Source organism: Xenopus tropicalis, chromosome 8 (genome assembly GCF_000004195.4).
Source record: "Xenopus tropicalis strain Nigerian chromosome 8, UCB_Xtro_10.0, whole genome shotgun sequence".
Taxonomy (NCBI): Eukaryota; Metazoa; Chordata; class Amphibia; order Anura; family Pipidae; genus Xenopus; species Xenopus tropicalis.
In genome coordinates, this window is record NC_030684.2 from 15,771,996 (window position 1) to 15,793,305 (window position 21,310).

General features: G+C 45.9%; 2 protein-coding genes and 1 long non-coding RNA gene across 4 annotated transcripts in view; 1 reads left to right on the top strand and 2 right to left on the bottom strand.

The window, feature by feature from the left end:
• LOC108645372 (serine/threonine-protein kinase mig-15-like) overlaps window positions 1-21,310 on the bottom strand; it is a 429,797-nt gene that overhangs the window by 171,652 nt on the left and 236,835 nt on the right. The gene's annotated exons all lie outside the window — the stretch shown is intronic.
• The window catches only part of LOC101734594 (coiled-coil domain-containing protein 77-like), a 597,836-nt gene that overhangs the window by 73,253 nt on the left and 503,273 nt on the right, over window positions 1-21,310 (bottom strand). The gene's annotated exons all lie outside the window — the stretch shown is intronic.
• LOC116407017 lies at window positions 1,168-2,598 on the top strand. Its single transcript, XR_004219991.1, has 2 exons — window positions 1,168-1,208; window positions 2,446-2,598. It is a non-coding gene; the product is annotated as an uncharacterized LOC116407017 (long non-coding RNA).

Sequence of the window (21,310 nt, forward strand, 5' to 3'; positions counted from 1 at the left end):
AGGGGGGGCACTGCTGCTACCATGTATGGGGGGCGCACTGCTGGCTACCAATGTATTAGGGGGGCACTGCTGGCTACCAATGTACTAGGGGGGCACTGCTGGCTACCAAGGGGGCACTGCTGGCTACCAAATGTACTAGGGGGGGCACTGCTGGCTACCATGTACTAGGGGGGCACTGTACCAAATATACTAGGGGGGGCCCTGCTGGCTACCAATGTACTAGGGGGGGTTTTGCTGGCTACAATGTACTGGGGGGGCACTGCTGGCTACCAATGTATTAGGGGGGGCCCTGCTGGCTACCAATGTACTAGGGGGGGCACTGCTGGCTACCAATGTATTAGGGGGGGGCCCTGCTGGCTACCAATGTACTAGGGGGGGCACTGCTGGCTACCAATGTACTAGGGGGGGCCGCTGGCTACCAATGTACTAGGGGGGGCACTGCTGGCTACAATGTATTAGGGGGGGCACTGCTGGCTACCAATGTACTAGGGGGCACTGCTGCTACCAATGTACTAGGGGGGGGCACTGCTGGCTACCAATGTACTCGGGGGGGCACTGCTGGCTACCAATATACTAGGGGGCCCTGCTGGCTACCAATGTACTAGGGGGGGTTTGCTGGCTACCAATGTACTGGGTGGGCACTGCTGCTACCAATGTATAGGGGGCTGCTGCCTACCAAGGTGGGGGGGCCCTGCTGGCTACCAATGTACTGGGGGCCCTGCTGGCTACCAATGTACTGGGGGGGCCTGCTGGCTACCACCATGTACTAGGGGGCACTGCTGGCTACCAATGTACTAGGGGGGGCACTGCTGGCTACCAATTACTAGGGGGGCACTGCTGGCTACCAATGTACTAGGGGGGGCACTGCTGGCTACCAATGTACTAGGGGGGGCACTGCTGGCTACCAATGTATTAGGGGGGCCCTGCTGGCTACCATGTACCCTGGCTACCAGTGTACTAGGGGGGCCCTGCTGCCTACCAATGTCTCATATCTGTGAGTCCTTTGTATTTGTGGGAGGGGGGCCCAGAAATTTTTTTTGTGAGGGGCCCCGTGATTTCTGATGGCGGCCCTGTGCACGGGGGTATAGTAGCAGGGAGGAGGGGCTTTCATACTCTTCTTCCTCTCTAGTGTCCTGCCTCCTGCTGGTAGATACTATACCCCATGGTCCCTGTGTCCCACAGACGCCCTGAGAGAAAAGGATTTAATGGTGAGTATCACAAAATCTCCTTTTACTTTTTGTTCAGCCACTCCCGAGTCATCTGGTTGCTAGGGTTTACATTACCCAATTAGCAACCAGGAAGTGGTTTGAGTGAGAGACTGGTATATGAATAGGAGAGGGCCTGAATAAAGAAATAACAATAACAACTAGAAATGGAAGTTTGAGAACAAACTTTATGTTGGGTTAAAAAACGTGAAGTCACTAAAGGAAATTTGATCTGTTGGCTCCGCCCACTTTCTCTAACCTTGGACCACAGTTCTATAGTAAAAACCACTGTGCAAAGTTTGGGGACCCTGGTTTTAATACTGTCTGAATGGCAGCAATTTAAATTTCCCCACTGAAAGTCAACAAGTGACATCTGATTGGCAGTTAGTGGCTCCGCCCACTTTTTCTAACCTGGAATTGTACTTACCCAGTGACTAACTCTGCAAACTTTGCATTAACTCTGCAGAGTCTGGGGACCCCGGTGTTATTACTGTGAGAATGGCAGCAGGTTGGATTTTCGCCAAGTCAGTACGTAAAATCTAATTGGCTGTTCACAGTTCCGCCCACTTTTGGGCATCTAACATCATCATATTTTCATTCAGGCTGGCCCCATGACTATGTGATCCAAGTTTGGGGACTGTAGCCTCAGAGCTGTAAGATTGGCCGCAGTTTAAATTTTCCCATTAAAGTCAATGGGTTATATTTGATTGGCTGTTGTTGGCCCCTCCCCCTTTGGGATCCAGCAATTGTCGCTGTTTCATTCTTCATTTCACTCTTCCCTGTCAAAGTCAATGGAAAATTGGGGTGTTCGGAGCAGCGCCACAAAAAGACGGGGGAATCGCTTAGAAAAGCACAAGCAGCCTGCTCCGCTATAGGGCGAAGAAGTGTGGGGAGTCTGGGTGTTGTACCCTAAAGCTGTAGGTGGAGTAGCGTTTAGAAAATGGGGGGCGCTAAGAATAAGAAGAAAAAGCGGAAGAATAAGCTGAAGTCGAAGAACAGTATGATGGGTTTTTCAAATCAACACAATTAAAAGTAGCCTCGCGGAGCAATAGTTTCTTGGCTGCCGGGGTCAGTGACCCCCATTTGACTGTGGAAAGAGTCAGAAGAAGAAAGCAAATAAAAAACCGCTTTGTTCGCTTTTATAAAAATGTGACTGGTTATCTCCCCTAGTCCTCCTGTAGTGTTACAGTTACCCAACATCTGTTTGTGAGATTAATATCCAATGTTATTCTTATACCAGGAACGTTCAGATAAGGTGGCCAAGCGGCTGCAATTGATGGCGCAGAGATACGAGGCTCTGGAGAAAAGGCGCAACATGGAGGTAGAGGGCTATAAGACTGACATCAAGCTGCTGAGACAGCGGTTAAAGGATGTAGAGAAGCAACTATTCAAGGTGAGTCTGGGATAGACCGACGGCAAGATTTTCTGTTGCACGCATCTCATTGCCTTATACGAAAGCATATCTATATACAGAAACAAGATGGCAGAGAATAAATATTAAGTGTCACCTTAACCAAACAGGGGAAAACACACAGGCTGGTATTTTCTAGTACAATCTAGTAGAAGAGATGGCTATTCTGAGACAATTTGCAATTGGTCTTTTTTTTTTTATTTGTGGATTTTTTTTTTTTTTTTTAAGTGTTTTTTATTGATTTTGTTTTTTAACTGGAAAGGTTAGAAAGAGATAGGGGAGAGGGGAGGGGAGCTGGACGGTCACTTTCTTCATTCCGCGGTTGTTGCTGTGGATTCGAGCCATGGGGACCAGACGCCTTCAAACTTGTTTATGCAGCCTCTGGCCAAGTAGGTGAGTTTGTACAACTGTAGCTGCGAGTTAATCAAGGTAATCCACTTGGCTAGTGTTGGTGGGGTTGCGCCCATCCAGTGCATGGCTATGGTCTTTTTGGCATAGAAGAAAAGCAGTCTCATGAGGCATCTAGTATATGTTCTGGGCACCAGGGAGTCAAGTAAGCCTAGTAGGCATGTAGTTGGGTTATAGACTTGAGGAAGTGACAATTCTGTAGCCATAAAGTGTACAATTTGTTTCCAGAATTTCTGCGTATCAGGGCAGTCCCATATCAGGTGGAAGAAGTTAGCGGAGGGGGCCTTACATCTCAAACAAGTGGGAGAGGCAAGTCTTCCAATGGTGTACAATTTATAGGGTGTAAAGTACGTTTGGTGAATAATTTTGAATTGTATGAGCTTGTCTCTAACACTCACTAGGGGTTGGTATAGGTTATCAATGATTTCGTCCCAGTCATCTGGGTCTAGGCGAATACCGCTTGATTCCCATTTGTATTTTACTCTGGGCCGTGGGTCATACCTCTTGGATACCAGGTGTTTGTATGTGTTGGAAAGGAGTTTTTGTCTAGTTGGTTGGGTTATTAATTCTTCCAGATCAGTGTGTTGTATTTGTAGCGGTGGTGTTGAGAATTGGGCTAAGCAAAGGTGTGAAATTTGGACATATCTGAATTCTGACAGGTCGGGTCGGGAGATAGTTTGGCGTAATTGGAGTAAGGTGTTTAGGGCTCCGTTTGTATACAAGTGGTCTATACGTTTGAGTCCCAGTTTGGCCCAGGTTTCTGCTTCTGGGAAAGTTGCAAAGTGTTTTAAAGTTGGTGTTGCCCCATATTGGTGCGTCAGGGGATAGTAGTCCTGCTGCATTGGTGAGATGTGTCATACTGTCCCACGCTCTTTTGGTGGCATCCAGGACAGGCGGTAAAGGGCTAATGTCTTTTCGGGTTCTATAGAGGCGTTGTGTAGACTTTCAATGGAGGTAAAGTAAAGGGCTTCTAATAGTGATGCTGGGTTTTCGGTATCAAATGTTTTCCAGTTGGCCACGTGGAAGGATTGGGAAGCTAAGTAATATAGTTCGTAGTTGGGGGATGTTAGACCTAGTTGGTCTATGGGGGCGTTAAGTGTTGCTCTGGAAAGGGTGGGGGTTTTGTTTCCCCAGATGAATTCGGATTGTGTCCGGTCAATGTCTTGTAGGGCTTTCTTGGGTATGTGGGTGGGGGTGTTGCTGAAGATGTATAGATACTTTGGGAGAAAAATCATTTTACATATATTGATTCTTCCAATTAGTGTTAAAGGTAGTTTTGTCCAGAATTTAAGGGTGTCTTTAAATCGGTTATGGAGTGGATGGAGGTTATCTTGCAAGAAAAGGCTTGGGTCTTTATTAATATGTATACCTAGATATTTAAAGGAATTTGCGACTTTGAGGGTACATTCTGGTTCTGTCATTTGTGGTGCTTGTCCATCCAAGGGGAAAACTATGGATTTTTCCCAGTTAATTTGTAGCCCCGAGAATCTGCCAAAGCGCTTGACTATTTGGATCGCTGATGTGAATGAGTTGTGGGGGTCAGCAAGGTATAATAGTGTATCATCCGCGTATAGTGAGATTTTTTCTTCAATTGTTTTATATACGAGGCCTTTGACTTGCTGGGAGTGCCTGATCGCAATTGCCATGGGTTCGATGGCGAGTGCGAAAAGGAGTGGGGAAAGGGGGCATCCCTGGCGGGTGCCTCGGGTGAGTGAGATTGTGGGGGATAGGATTCCGTTTACCCTAATAGTGGCTTTGGGTTCTTTGTACATAAGTTTAATCCATTTAATGAAGGTTGGGCCGAAGTTCATTCTAGCAAGAACTTCCCACAGGTATGGCCACTCTATGGAGTCAAACGCCTTGGCAGTGTCTAGGGACACCACCAATCTGGAGCCCGGGTTCTCATGTGTGATTTGTAAGTTAAGAAAGAGTCTTCTGAGGTTGAAGCTGGTAGATTTGGATGGCATGAATCCTGTCTGGTCAGGCTCAACTAGAGTGGATATCACTTTTATGAGTCGTTTGGCTAAAATTTTGGCAAGGATTTTTATCTCCATATTGAGTAGAGATATTGGTCTGTACGAGGAACAGAGTGTGGGGTCCTTTCCGGGCTTGGGTATGACTACTATGGTTGCATCATAGAATGATTTAGGGAGCGAGAAACTCTCAAGGGAGAACATTAGTGTTTCATGCAGTTTAGGGACTATTTCCTTAACGTGCGCACGATACCATTCTATTATGAAACCGTCGGGGCCTGGGGATTTTCCTGGTGGAAGAGATAGTATGGCTTCTGCTATTTCAAATTGAGTGATCGGAGAATCTACCTATTTTGTTTGTTGTCGTGCGAGTGCAGGTAGAGGGAGTGTGCTAAGGTAGTCATGGAGTTCTTGGTTAGAGTATTGTGCAGTCGATGTGTATAGTGAAGTGTAGTATTTACTAAACTCTGTGGCTATGTCAGTTGGTGAGATAAAAGTTTCTCCTGTGTTGGATATTATTTTGGGGACTGCTGTAGTGCTCTCTGGTGTTTTAGCTAGAAAAGCTAGGGGTTTGCCATTTTTGTCTCCATAGGCAAAGGTAGTGGCTGTGGCATGTAACAGTTGTTTTTTGGTTAGTTCAAGTCGGTGTAAGTTGAGGTGTCTGAGGGCAGCGGCGAAGTCTCTGTAATTGTGTGGTGTAGGATCTGCTATAAATATGGCTTCTGCGTTGTTTGTGGTTGTTTCAAGAGCTTGGAGGGTATCTTTTGTGTTGGATCTTGCTTTGGTTATTTGTGGATTTTACTTAGCTTTTGTTCAGTAGCTTTCCAATTCGAAATTTCAGCAGCTGTCTGGTTGCTTGGGTTCAAATTAGTCTAGCAACCAGTCAGCGCTTTGAATAAGAGACTTGAACATGAGTAGGAGAGCACCTGAATAGAACGATAAGTAATAAAAAAGGACAATAAAACTGTAGCCTCACAGAGCAGTAGTTTATGGGCTGCCGGGGTCAGTGACCCCCATTTAGAGCCAGACGAAGAATGCAAATGATTAAAAAAAAAAAAACTATGAAAAAAATGAAGACTAATTAAAAATTGACCATTCTATAACATACTTTTTTTTTGAAAGGTATATTTTATTGCTTTTCATACAAACAAAACATAAAGTAACACACTTAACATTACATTAAAGAGAATATGCTGGTCTTTCTTTTCAGGTCTGTCATTAAGGCTTGTTACAAATATCAAAGGGGAAGATGTGACAATATAAGGTTTAAGCATGATTCTGGCAGCAGTTACATAAGATTGGGTTCATCTACCTACTGAGCTAAATGCTCAGGATGTGATGGAGAGGAGTGGAAGAGTGCCGGGGGTTTTACCATGTGAGTGGGAGTGGAGTCCTTCAGTTTCCCTCCAGGTCACACCAAGGGCCCCACACTTTATCGAATTTATCGGGCGTGCCCCTATTCTCGTATGTGAGTTTGTACAGAGGAACAACAGCATTCACTAGATTCTTCCAGGCTGTAACGGTAGGGAGGGTAGTGCCCATCCAATGCATTGCAACTGTTTTTTTGGCATAGAACAGCAATATTCTGTAGCGTAACCGGGAGCTATTTTGGGCAATTATAGTATCTAGAACTCCTAGCAAGCAGGTTTCAGGAGCAGTCACAGTGGGGAAGGCTAAGTTGTTTGACAGATATTTGGTCACTGCTGACCAGAATTTTGCAATATGGGGGCATGACCAGATCATGTGAAAAAAGTTAGCTGAGCTTGCTGCACATCTCGGGCAGCGATCTGTTGGGGTACGGCCCATCTGATGCAACCTTAGTGGTGTGATATACAGGTGGTGAAAGATTTTGTATTGTATTAGCCTGTCTCTGGTAGATATAAGACAGTTGTATATTGTATCTGTTGCCTCTTCCCAATCATCTTGGGTGAGTGCTGGTATTTGGGAAGTCCACCATATTTGTGCGGAGTGGAAGGGTTTTGGGCCTGTTGAGAGTAGATTTTGGTATAGGTTTGAAGTAAGCTTAACTGGGTTGTTAGACTGTAAGATTTCCTCCGCTGTTAAAGAAATGAGCTGAGGGGTAAGAGTGGCAAATTGGTCCCTGAATACTGATCGCAGCTGCAAATATTTATAAAAGGGGAGACTAGGTTGTTGAGCTTTCTCTCGGATCTGCAGATATGTTGGGAAGGTTGAGTGTTCCATAAGATCTCCCAAGTATTTAATATCATGGCGGGGCCAATATATGAAATTGTGTAGTGTCCTACATTGTGGTAAATATCGGTTGCCCCAGAGAGGAAGCCTAGGTGTAAGTAAGGGTGGCGGGTGTTTGAATAGTGTAAGTGCAATGGTCCAGGCTTTATGCGGAATAGTTAAAGTTGTTGGCAGTGGGCTGTATCTTTCTTTAAGATGCCGGTAAGGAAAGTTGCGTAATCCTTCCAGGGAGCCAAGTATAGTTGCCTGGAGCTGCAGATTTGGATTGTAGGGGTCATGAATGAAGCACCAGTGTAGGTAGTGTATTTGTGAAGCTAAGAAGTAATGGTAAAAGTGGGGGAGGGCTAGGCCTCCTTCGGCTAGTGGAGCGCATAGTTTTGTCCAGGCCATTCTGGGGGTCGATTGTTCCAAATAAATGGTAGGATAATCTGGTTAAGTTTCTTAAAAGGGTTTTAGGGATAAAGATTGGGGCATTGTGCAGTATGTATAAAAATTTGGGAAGGTATATCATTTTTACTATATTTATGCGGCCCCAGAGTGTAAGTGGTAACTTGGACCATTGGGTCAGTCGGGCTTTGAGATCAGACAGCAAGGGGTCTAGGTTAAGTGGTATATAGTTAGTAGGATCTGTGGTTATCCAGACTCCTAAGTATTTAAATTGATTGGTCCATTTTAAAGGTATATTGGGTATTACTGGTTGTGGTTGAAGAGGATCTATAGGGCAAAGGATTGATTTATCCCAGTTGATTCGCAGACCGGAGTAGTGTCCAAATTTGTCCACTTGCTGCAGTAGAGAGGTCAGCGAATCTCTGGGATCTGCAAGGTATATTAGCAAATCATCTGCATATAGCGATAATTTTTCGTGGATATTACCATATGTAAGGCCTCTAATCTCCGGTGAGTTCCTAATCAGTATGGCTAGAGGCTCTATTGCTAGAGCAAATAATATTGGTGAGAGCGGACAGCCTTGGCGAGTCCCCCTTTCCAGTGAGAATGGGGGAGATGTAATCCCATTTACTCTGACTCTCGCTGTGGGATGCTGGTATAGTAACTTGATCCACTTTAAGAATGTTTGGCCAAAGCCGAAGCCGGACAAGACCTCCCATAGGTATCCCCATTCAATTGAATCAAAGGCTTTGGCTGAGTCTAGGGAGGCAACAACTCTGGTATCGGTCTCTAAGTGAGGGATTTGTAGATTGGTAAAGAGCCTTCTTAAATTAATATCAGTGGATCTCCCGGGCATAAAGCCTGATTGATCCGGGTGGACCAGGTCGGGAACCACCCTTTGGAGCCTTGTCGCCAGAATTTTGGCCAAAATTTTGGCGTCTGTGTTAATTAGGGAGATGGGGCGGTATGAGGAACAGAGGGATGGATCTTTGCCCGGCTTCGGAATGACCACTATTAACGCCTCCGCAAAGGATGCAGGTAGGGCTTGATTGTCATAGGCATATTGTAGAGTTTCTAGCAGTTTAGAGGGGATGTATTCAGCTAGTACCTTATACCAGTTGGAAGGTAATCCATCCGGGCCTGGTGTCTTATTTGAGGGGAGGGTGGCAATTGCCTCGGCAACCTCTTGCTTTGTGATCGGGGCATCTAAATATGCCTTATCTGCTGGGGCTATTTGTGGAATGGGTATGCTTGCTAAGTACTGTGCTAGTTGTGTCGTAGAGTAGGTGGTTGTGGTTGTGTATAAGTTCTTGTAGTAGGAGGCAAACTGCTGTGCAATGTTCTTGGGTTCTGTGGTAAGCGTGCCGTCATCTTGGCGAATGTGGGGTATCGCTGCAGAGTTGTTTTGGGGTTTGGAGAGGTAGGCTAGTATCTTGCTATTCTTGTCCCTGCTCAAAAACGCGCTGATTCTGGTATAGCACTGCTTTTCTTGTTAATGAGACAGTCGCCCGGTTAAGGGAGTTCCTTGCAGATAGGAGTTGTTCGTAAGTGTGTTCTGTAGGGTTTTGGGCATGTGCAGTTTCTGCTGCTACAAAACTTTTTTCCGCCTCATTTAACTGCTCTTTTTTCTCTCATTTCTCGCTTGGGATATTACAGCTGTTAATTCACCCCTCATGACTGCCTTAGAGGCGTCCCAAAGCGTTAATGGCGAGGCAGAGTTATTGTTTAGTTCCCAAAATTCTGTATATGCTTTTTGGTTTTGACTTGCAACTATTTCGTTTTTAAGCCACAGAGGGCTCAGTCGCCATAATCTGTCTAGCGGGGATGGGTTCCAGCGGAGAGAAAGGCTAAGTGGGGAGTGGTCTGACAGGGCTTGGGGTAGATATTGTATTGTGTCAACCATAGGCAATAGGTCTGCTGAGGCAAATGCCAGATCAATTCTAGATAGGGACCTGTGAGTAAGTGAGTGACAGGAGTAGATTCTCGCTGTGGGGTTTTTTCCATCTCCAAACCTCCGTAAGGTGAAGAGCGTCTGCCCATCCCGCAAGTCTAGTAGATGTATTGGGTTCTGCTTTGGATCTATCTAGGGAGGGATTCATGCAATTATTAAAAGTCTCCATGATGATAAAATGGACTTATGGGGAACTCTGCCAGTTTAGAGACAATTTGATCTAAAACGGACATAGCAAACGGCGGCGGCAAATATATATTAATAATTGTTATGGGTTTGTGAGCTAGGAGACCATGAAGAATCATGAATCTGCCATAGTAATCTGTATGTAGCTTGATTAATTCGAATGGCACCCCTTTGCGTATTAGCACTGAGACTCCTCTGGAGTAGGAGGAGTAGGTAGAGTGATAGTGCCATCCCACCAGGGTTTTTTAAGTGCTAGAATTTTTTGGCCCGTAAGGTGGGTCTCCTGGAGTAGGAGGATAGAGGGAGGGTATCTCTTTAGATAGGTAAACATAAGGCTCCTTTTAAATTTTGAATTAAGGCCTCTTATATTCCAAGAGGTCACTGAAATTTTAGCCATATTGCATTGGGTTTAGATTGGTGCCGCTGTGAGCGATGTCCGTCATTATTTTGTGTTTGTAAAGGAGTATCTTATAGACTTGTAAGACCTGAATAGTGATAATATAGACAGATAAAAAACATAACTTTCCCAACCAAAATTCCCTATCCCACCCTACCCACCTTCCCAACTTAGGCGGGTCTAGTACCCAAAACTGTAGTATGCTTATAGAAGCTTTAGTGAGCGTGTCCGCACTCATCTGAACAATATAGCAGGAACTTTAGAAAAATAGGAATAACTAGTATATATCCAAAAAGGAGGGATAGCAAAAAGCTACCGCAGCATCAGAGCTCTGTAGTAGAACCAGACCAAAAGCATCTGGAGGAGCGTATAAAGAATAAGGGTCATTGCGTAGGCTGTGTGACATTGTCCCAATATTAATCGTTGCCGGGGGGTCTCCCCTTCCAAAACAGTCACCTAAAGGATAGAGTTTTCTGGAGTTCCAGGGTCCTTGAGGTGTGTTTTAATAGGATCCTTGGGGCAGCAATCTCATCAGCCTGGGGCCTTAAGGTGCTCACAGAATGGAAAGGAGTGTCAGGGGTAAGTGACCCTCGGATATTGTTCAAGATGCTCAGCCATTGCAGCTGTTCAAGAGTAATTGATTGCTTACTCTTCAATCACGTGGTGGTGAACGCCTTGGATTCCTACGAGTTAGCCAGTCGTCAGCTTCCGCTGGTGAGTTGAAGAACTGCGCACGATCGCCATCTTGTACTCGCAGCCTCGCAGGGTATATCATTCCATAAGGGATGTGCGCCTCCCGAAGACGCCTTTTGATTGCAGTGAACGTAGCTCTTTGCTTTTGTATTGTTGGCGAAAAATCTGGATACAAAGAGACTGTTGTTCCGTTAAAGGTGATGGGACCTTTAATCCTTGCAGCTTTTAGGGCAGCATCTCGGTCCCTGTAGTTGAGCATACGCAGCAGGAATGGCCTTGGAGGGGCTCCAGGAGGATGTGGCCTGGTAGGAACCCTATGGGCTCTTTCAACTACAAACATAGTGGAAAAGGTGTCGTTTCCTAGGGTTTGTTTGAGCCAGTTTTCAATGAAAGTCTCCGGATTTTGGCCTTCCACTTTCTCAGGTAGGCCAACAATTCGCACATTGTTCCTACGGAGTCTGTTTTTCTAGATCCTCCGTTTTGTCTAGTGCTTGTTGAAGTTGTTGTTTTATGACCGTGATGTTATTTGGAAGAGGAGAGACTGTGTCCTCTAGTGTGGAGACCCTAGTTTCTACCTCCGTGGTACGTTCTCTGATGTTCTGGAGGTCGTGGCGCAGGAGTGAGATGTCCACCTTGATTTCTTCCAGTTGTGATGTTGTAGCGGTGCGACTTTCAATTATTGCTGAAAGGAGTTCACTTGGTGATGGTTCTGGTGTCTCCGCTACCATTCCTGGTGATGGTGGGAGCGAGTCGTTGGGCGAGATTGATTGAGAGCTCTGCGGTTCCGTGCGAGCAAAGCGCTCCAGTCGTGTGACAGCTTCTGTTTTTTGCTTTTGGGAGTGTTTCCCCATTGTGGCGGTCAGTATTACAGACAATGTTCTGTTGTATATATTGGTACTGCTGATGGGTCTGTTTGGCAGAGAGATTAAAGGAGGAGCGCTCTATGCGCGGTGCTGTTATATCTTGAGGGTCAGTTCACCATCTCAGGGCTGAACCCTTATTCAGTAGATACTAGTTCCAGTGATCAGGTTTAAGACCACATAGGTTGGTCTCAGTGGAAATATGCCTATTCTGCTGTCAGCCTTATTTTGTAGTCTGTAGCTTTAACAGCTCATGGTAGGCTGTCAGGGAGTTTAGATGGGGCCTTTGGTGGAACACACTGTAGCCCTGAGTCAGGGTTAATAAAAAGGGCGCCCCCGGGGTCAGGGCCAACTCACCTTGGTCTTTTCCCGGCCTCCCGGGGTTTTGGGCTGGTCCTGGGCGCAAAGACCGGTGCTCCGCGCTGATATGGTGCGATGGGTAGGCCCCAAAAATTTAGCCCGCGGCTTCCGCGGCGCGCCTAGGCCGCAGTCGGATCTCCGCCGCTGCAGCTCGTGGAAGCCTCTCCGGATGCGGCGGGTAGGAGAGGAAGGGCAGGGGGCCTTTTCAGCGTGGTGGGGTGTGGGTTGTGCAGGGGTATTCTTTGTTTGGGGCAATTAGCACGGCCAGACCCGGGAGCGCCGTGAAGTGCGCCCTGCTTCATGCGCGGCTGGACACGCCCCCGACCATTCTATAACATACTTGAAGGTAAAAACCCATTATCCAGAATGCTCGGAACCAAGGGTATTCTGGGTATGGGGTCTTTCCGTAATTTGGACTCCATACCTTAAGTCTACTAAAAAATCAATTAAACATTAATTAAACCCAATAGGGCTGTTCTGCCCCAATAAGGGGTAATTATATCTTAGTTGGGATCAAGTAAGGGTATGTTTTTATTTATTACAGAGAAAAGGGAATCATTTAATCTGAAATATTTAACCCATAGGGCTTTTCCCCCATATAGGGTTAATTATATTTTAGTTGGGTCATTAGTATCTGTTTTATTATTATATGAGAAAGGATATATTTTTAATTCCATTAAATAAACCAATAGGGCTGTGTTTGGGCGCCAGTATTTACGGTGGGTAGGTTTTTATCTTAGTTGGGTATCAAGTACTTAGGTACTGTCTTTTTGGGAGTTATTACAGAGGATATATTGTGCGAATCATTTTTAACGTCAATTAAATAATAGCCTTCAATAGGGTGTTCGTGTGGCGCGCCAATAGTTTGGTGTTATTTATTATATTTGTAATGTCTTAGTTGGGATAGTCAGGGTCGACCTTGTTTTTTTGGTGGTTTTTTGTTTGTTTGTTTTTTGTTGTGGTTTGGTTTTTATTATTAAGAGAATAAGGGAAATCATTTAGACCATTAATAAACCCAATAGGGCTGTTGCTGCCCCCAATAGGGGTTAATTATCTTCTTAGTTGGGTATCCACAGTTACAGGTACTGTTTTTATTATTACAGTGGATAAAAAGAAAATCAGTTTTAAACATGGAGTCTATGGGAGACGGGCATGTTCTGTAATTCATAGTCTTTCCTGGATACGGGTTTTTCCGGATAAGTGTTATCTCATACCTGTACTATGATATTTTTAGTATGCAGGCTAGGTTATCATTTTCTAGGCCAGTAGAGCAGCTTTATTAACTTCATAACATCTGCTATTGCTTACTGAGAGGATTAAATCACACGCAGTGACGTACTTGGCTTCATAACGCAAAGCTAAATGAAGGAGACCCCTGAATTGGTGTATAGGGCCCGGCCTGCTGGTGGGGTTTGAGATGGAGACTGTGAATTAATCTTGCTCTTCCTTTTTTTGCTCTCCTCTAGGTGGACGCTCGAACTTCTCGTGGTGTTCTGCATTTGACCAAGATCTTTGGCCTTTTATTTGTCTTGGTATGCAGTGTGTCGGCAGGGTCAACAAAAAGGACGCATTGTTTATCGTGCAGAGTTTTAGATTTTCAAGGGGAACTTTGCTGCATATTCTTATAAGGTCTCAAAATCTGTGGCGTGGGGTAAATTGGGAACTGAGAATCGTGTATAGTTAGCTATAGTGAAGGTGAGACTTGAAGAGCTGCCAACATTGGCTCAAAACAAGGTAGCGCACAGTTGTAAAGGTGGTATTCGCCCTGTTGTCTTAGGCTTTCTATGGTAATATAGTGTGTTCGGGTCCAGGAAGGAATGGAATTTGTGGGCCATACATTCTTGCGTTTAAGCCGAGCTGATCTTTCTCTTCCGGTATCCCACCTACGGGTGGGTTATATCGGCCGAATATTCATGCTTATGTTAGAACTTTTAGGGATTAGTTAGAACACGGATCAAGTAACAGGTTACCTGGTAGGTTGTTCCAACTAAGTTATATAATTTACGGTTCTTGTGGTGTGGTGTTGTGTTTTTTTGTGGTTTTTTTTGTGGTGGTTGTGTTTTCGTTGGGCTGGTGTTGCTGGTGTTGTGGTTGTCTGTTTGTTTTTGTGTGTGCGCTTCATTTGGTGGCGTTGCTTTGACTTACTGGCCCTATGGCTGTTGTATTTTTATATTTGGTTAAAGGATTGATTCCTTTCTCTGTTGAGATAATAATACAGTAACATCCTTGTATCTTTTTTGGTTCTTCTAACTATTATGAGTTTAGTAATTTGCCGTTTTTTTTTGTTCTTATTGTGGGCAGAACAGTGTTCCCTTATTGGTGTGTATTTAATGGTTAATTATGATTTCCCTTTTTTTCTGTGTAATGAGATAAAACGAGGTTTTTAGCTTGGTACGTGAGGTCCAACTATGAGAGTAGTAGGGATGGGACGCTTATGGTGGTGGCAGATACAGCTTTGCTTATATGTGGGTTTTATTTTATATTGGGTTAATATTGGGTGGATTTTCCTTTTATTTGGCTTGCGGCTGTTTTATTAATAAACAGTACCTGTACTTGAAATGGGCGCCAATTTCTTTTTAGCAGGTTGATATATATTTTTGCCGATTTTTAATTTTTTTGACCCGGTGTATTGGGGTGGGCAGATTACATGGGCCGCCTATTTGTGGGTTTGATGATGTTGTTAGGTATTATTTTATTTTTTAGTAATATTTAAATGTTATGGAGATTTTGGGATGTACGTGGTGAAAGATTTGTTTTTGGTTGGGTCTCTTTTTGGTCTTCGAAAATATGAGTCCTGCAGGTGTCTCTTGGATGCTTCGATGGGGGTTTCTTGGTTTAACAAGTTTTTTTGTTTTGTTTTTTGAGGTCCTATACCTTTGTGTCTTTGATGTTGCTTTTTTTTCTTGTTGACAGTGTTTTGAGGCGGTTCGTCCTGAGTGTGTTTTGGTGAGGCTTTGCGTGTGTGATAGCTGATGGTATCTGGTGTTGCCTTTTCGTCTGGTTTTGGGTTGGTGTTTAGGGTGTTCGGCGTGGTTTTGGTTTTTTGACGTTTTGATCGAATCTGTGGATGTTCGGAAGTTGACTTTTGGGGGAATGGGATGTAATGGATCAAGAGGGGGAATGTTTACTGGAATGGAGTGGGGGGAGTTAGGTTGTTCTTTATATTAGAGAGATGGGGTTATTGAAATAAAGTTCACAGAGCAATTCTTTAATTTTTGTTGTGTTGTTTTGGGTGTTTTTTGTATCTGAGTTCTTTGGTGGTGTTTCATGGACTTTGGGTGTCGTGTGGGTGGTTGTTTGGGTCCTTGTGTTTTCTATTTTTTGGGTAATAATTTGAATTGTGCTTATTTTGTTTAGATATTCAGAAGAGAAGGCAAATTAATTGCTTGGAAGTGTGTGTATATGACTCTGGTGTGATTATTATCTCTGGGCGTGTGGTGGCTGGGGGGAAGTAAGGGTGGTTGGTGAGTGTTTTATGGGTTTGTAACTTGAATGCTTCTTGTGGGTTTATCCTGTGGGTTTCGGGGTTATTTCTGGTATTAGATGTTTCTTATTCTTTACGCTCTCTGATTAAGGGTAATGTTATCCTTGGTGGGGTTCTTTTGTGTTGTTTTTGGTTTATCTTTATGTCTCACGAGGAGATTGTTTTTTGCGTTTTTGGTGTCATTTGGCACTCTGCACCATGCTTGGTTTCTAGTGGGTTTTGGTTCTTAGGCTGCGTTGTGGGCTTAGTCATGTTTAACTTTAAGTATGTTGTGGGTTGTGAGTTCCTTTTTTGAGGAGGGTAAGTTTGTTAGTGGGAAATTTTTTGGCTGGAACAAAACTTTGGTTTCCTTGTGGGTGTGTTTTGTTTGGTTTGTTTTGGGTGTGAGGACCTGTTTTGTAGGCTTAGTTTGGTTAATGCTATGGTGGTTGTTTTTAAGTTAGAGATTTTGCTTTAAGTTGCTGATGATGTTTTTTGCATCTCAATGGTTGGTGTTTTGCAATCAAGTTGGTTGGTTATTTACGTGCCTGTTGATATTGTGTTACTGGAGCTGGCGGTTGTTTTTTGTTGTGTATATTGTTTTTGTGATGATTATTTTCTGCGTTATCTTATCTTGTTTTGTCCCAAGTTGCTCTTGCCTTGTGTATTTATTCTTTGGTTGCAGTGGGCTTTAATTATTCAGTTTAGGGGTCTAAGCAGTATTTCATTATATTTTAAAGTTCAGCAGCTAATTTTATATGAATTTGTCTTTTATTTTTTCTGCCTAGATATTTTTTTGCAATATGTGTATTTCTCCGGAGGTTTCGCCATTTGGGTGAGTGAGTGGTGTATACTGCTAAGCAGAAGTGGTTTGATGGTGGTTGGTTTTTTTTCTCTATCTTACTATTTATAATGTATATGAATTTTATTTTGAATTACTAAATAGAGTTCTGTTGGAGTCTGGTTGGTGTGGTGGGTGCATAGTTTGAGCGACTATATCGGGGTGGGGTTTTTTGGGTGGTTTTATGCATGTTGTGTACATGAGGTGTTTGCTTCTCTTGGATCAGTGTTTCTTTTGTTATGGCTATGATCGTTTTTGCTTTGTAGTGTGTGGTTTGTTTTTTGTGTGGTATCGGTATTAGTGTCGTTGATTTTTGTTCGTGGTTTGTGTCTTGGTGACTTTGTTGGTGTTTTTTGGTGTGGTGTTTTTGTGTTGTGTTGTTTTGGTGGTTGTTTGTTGTCATTGTTGTTGTTTGTGTGTTTGTGGTTTTGTTTTTTTGTTTTTTGTTTGGTTTTCAGGATTGGATTGAATCGGGATTTTGTTTTGCCTTTTCGTTGACTTTTTGTGGCTTAGATTATAGTGGTTGATAGTAATGTCTATCTATTCATCTGTTAGTATGGGGTTTAATAAGTGTGTTATTTTTTTAACGGTTACCTGGTTTTTATGTGTTGTTTGTTTTGTGGGTTGATTGTTTTTTTTTCAGGCAGGGTGTATTTCTATTTATTTTGGTTTGTTGTGGCTGGGGTTGGGGGTGGGGGCTGTTTTTGGTTGGCGTCTTTGGGTACGTCGGGCTTTAATGTTTTTGCCGTGGTTTAGGGGGGTTTTGTTGTGGCTGTGTGAAGTTTTTGTTTGCTTTAGGGCTAGAGCTCAGTTGGTTTTTTTGGGGTTCTGTTTAGTTTTGTTGAGGGGTTTTTTTGTTGGGTCTGTGGGGTGGTGGGGGTGTTGGTTCTGGTGGTTTTTTGCCTTTGTGGGTTGTTTTGGATTGGTTTTTTTTGTTGGTGGTGTATATGTTTTTTTTGCCAGGGGGGGTGCTTTGTAAGGTGTCACATACGGAGTCACTTTGTAGGTTTTTGGTTTGGTTATTTGTTGTCTTGTGTGTGGCTGTGGGTTTTTTTGTGTGCGGTTGGCTGTGGGGTTTATTTTGGGGGGGTATATGGTGCTTTTTGCCGGCATGGGTGGTTTGTAAGGGTTGTGTCGGCGGGTTTACAGTTTAGATATTAGTGGTGTTTGTGTGCTTTTATTTTTTTTGTTTGTTTAGGTTGTTTGGGGTTTGTTTGTGTTTGGTGGGTTTGTTTGGGGTGTGGCTGTTTGGTTTGTTCCTGTTTTGGCTGGGTACTGGGGGTTAATGTTTGTTGTCCCGTGGTGGGGGCGTGTTTATAGTGGGGTGGGTCCTACAGGACTATGTCACTATTTTATTTTTGGGGGCTGTGGGGTGTGGGGTTTGTTTGTTGTGGCTTTTCTTGGTACTGGGTTGGATATATGCTTCTAGGTTTGGTTTTTGGGCTGTTAAGGTTCTCGGTTGTTACAGTGACAGTCACTATTTGTATTTTGGATTGGTGGGGTGGGGGGGCGTTGGTGGTTTGTGGTGGGCCGTCTTTGTGTTGTGGGAGTTTTTGTGGGAATTGCCAGGGGGTGTGTGGCTTGTAAGTTGGTTTGTGCAACAGAAGTCACTTGTATTGTTTGGAGTTTGGGTTCTGGGGGTGTTCTGTTTGTTGGTTGCCCTTCTGGTACTGGGAATTTTGCTCTTAGGTTGGGTTCTGTTTTATAGTTGTGGCTTACATTTTTGTATCAGGTTTCACTTTATTTATTGTTGGGTTTTTTTTTCTTGGGGTGGGGGGTGGTCTTATGTGTGTTTTGTGTGGCCTTTCTTGTTGTGTGTAGGGTGGGGAAATTTTGCCTATGGTGTGTGGGTGGGCTGGGTAAGGTGCCATGTACCTAGACCAGGTCACTTTGTTTATTAGGCTGGGGTGGTCTTTGTGGTTTGTTTTGTTTTCTTCGTTTCTGTTGTTTTGTGGGTTAGGGGGTTAGGAATGCGTTTGGGTGAGGGGGTTTCTTGTGTGTATAGGTTGCCCAGACATGGTTTGTCTGATTCTATTTTGTTTTTTATTTTTGGTGGCTTGTGGGGGGGTTTGTTTTGTGGTCTTCTTGGTACTGGGAATTTGCAGGGGGGGCTTTGTAAGTGTGTGCGTCTTATTCATGAGCAGGGTTGTTTGTGCATCTTAGTTTTTGTTTGGTGTTCTTTTGGTGGGTCTTTTGTTTTGTGCCTCTGGGTACTGGAAGCAGGGGGGCTGTTAAGTGCACTAGACAGTCACTAATAGGGCTGGGGGGCTTTGTGCTCTGGTACTGGGGAATGCCAGGGGGGCTGTAAGGTGCTAAGCCATCACTATTATGGGCTGGGGGGGCTTGTTTTGTGCCTCTGGGTACTGGGAATGCAGGGGGGCTGTAAGGGTCCACAGACAGTCACTATTATTGGGCGGGGGCTGTTTGTGCCTCTGGGTATGGGAATGCCAGGGGGGCTGTAAGGTGCCACAGACAGTCACTATTTATTGGGCTGGGGGGGGGCTGTTTGTGCCTCTGGGTACTGGGAATGCCAGGGGGGCTGTAAGGTGCCACAGACAGTCACTATTTATTGGGCTGGGGGGGCTGTTTGTGCCTCTGGGTACTGGGAATGCCAGGGGGGCTGTAAGGTGCCACAGACAGTCACTATTTATTGGGCTGGGGGGGCTGTTTGTGCCTCTGGGTACTGGGAATGCCAGGGGGGCTGTAAGGTGCCACAGACAGTCACTATTTATTGGGCTGGGGGGGCTGTTTGTGCCTCTGGGTACTGGGAATGCCAGGGGGCTGTAAGGTGCCACAGACAGTCACTATTTATTGGGCTGGGGGGGCTGTTTGTGCCTCTGGGTACTGGGAATGCCAGGGGGGCTGTAAGGTGCCACAGACAGTCACTATTTATTGGGCTGGGGGGGGCTGTTTGTGCCTCTGGGTACTGGGAATGCCAGGGGGGCTGTAAGGTGCCACAGACAGTCACTATTTATTGGGCTGGGGGGGGCTGTTTGTGCCTCTGGGTACTGGGAATGCCAGGGGGGCTGTAAGGTGCCACAGACAGTCACTATTTATTGGGCTGGGGGGGCTGTTTGTGCCTCTGGGTACTGGGAATGCCAGGGGGGCTGTAAGGTGCCACAGACAGTCACTATTTATTGGGCTGGGGGGGCTGTTTGTGCCTCTGGGTACTGGGAATGCCAGGGGGGCTGTAAGGTGCCACAGACAGTCACTATTTATTGGGCTGGGGGGGCTGTTTGTGCCTCTGGGTACTGGGAATGCCAGGGGGGCTGTAAGGTGCCACAGACAGTCACTATTTATTGGGCTGGGGGGGCTGTTTGTGCCTCTGGGTACTGGGAATGCCAGGGGGGCTGTAAGGTGCCACAGACAGTCACTATTTATTGGGCTGGGGGGGGCTGTTTGTGCCTCTGGGTACTGGGAATGCCAGGGGGGCTGTAAGGTGCCACAGACAGTCACTATTTATTGGGCTGGGGGGGGCTGTTTGTGCCTCTGGGTACTGGGAATGCCAGGGGGGCTGTAAGGTGCCACAGACAGTCACTATTTATTGGGCTGGGGGGGCTGTTTGTGCCTCTGGGTACTGGGAATGCCAGGGGGGCTGTAAGGTGCCACAGACAGTCACTATTTATTGGGCTGGGGGGGCTGTTTGTGCCTCTGGGTACTGGGAATGCCAGGGGGGCTGTAAGGTGCCACAGACAGTCACTATTTATTGGGCTGGGGGGGGCTGTTTGTGCCTCTGGGTACTGGGAATGCCAGGGGGGCTGTAAGGTGCCACAGACAGTCACTATTTATTGGGCTGGGGGGGCTGTTTGTGCCTCTGGGTACTGGGAATGCCAGGGGGGCTGTAAGGTGCCACAGACAGTCACTATTTATTGGGCTGGGGGGGGCTGTTTGTGCCTCTGGGTACTGGGAATGCCAGGGGGGCTGTAAGGTGCCACAGACAGTCACTATTTATTGGGCTGGGGGGGCTGTTTGTGCCTCTGGGTACTGGGAATGCCAGGGGGGCTGTAAGGTGCCACAGACAGTCACTATTTATTGGGCTGGGGGGGCTGTTTGTGCCTCTGGGTACTGGGAATGCCAGGGGGGCTGTAAGGTGCCACAGACAGTCACTATTTATTGGGCTGGGGGGGGCTGTTTGTGCCTCTGGGTACTGGGAATGCCAGGGGGGCTGTAAGGTGCCACAGACAGTCACTATTTATTGGGCTGGGGGGGGCTGTTTGTGCCTCTGGGTACTGGGAATGCCAGGGGGGCTGTAAGGTGCCACAGACAGTCACTATTTATTGGGCTGGGGGGGGCTGTTTGTGCCTCTGGGTACTGGGAATGCCAGGGGGGCTGTAAGGTGCCACAGACAGTCACTATTTATTGGGCTGGGGGGGGCTGTTTGTGCCTCTGGGTACTGGGAATGCCAGGGGGGCTGTAAGGTGCCACAGACAGTCACTATTTATTGGGCTGGGGGGGGCTGTTTGTGCCTCTGGGTACTGGGAATGCCAGGGGGGCTGTAAGGTGCCACAGACAGTCACTATTTATTGGGCTGGGGGGGGCTGTTTGTGCCTCTGGGTACTGGGAATGCCAGGGGGGCTGTAAGGTGCCACAGACAGTCACTATTTATTGGGCTGGGGGGGGCTGTTTGTGCCTCTGGGTACTGGGAATGCCAGGGGGGCTGTAAGGTGCCACAGACAGTCACTATTTATTGGGCTGGGGGGGGCTGTTTGTGCCTCTGGGTACTGGGAATGCCAGGGGGGCTGTAAGGTGCCACAGACAGTCACTATTTATTGGGCTGGGGGGGCTGTTTGTGCCTCTGGGTACTGGGAATGCCAGGGGGGCTGTAAGGTGCCACAGACAGTCACTATTTATTGGGCTGGGGGGGGCTGTTTGTGCCTCTGGGTACTGGGAATGCCAGGGGGGCTGTAAGGTGCCACAGACAGTCACTATTTATTGGGCTGGGGGGGGCTGTTTGTGCCTCTGGG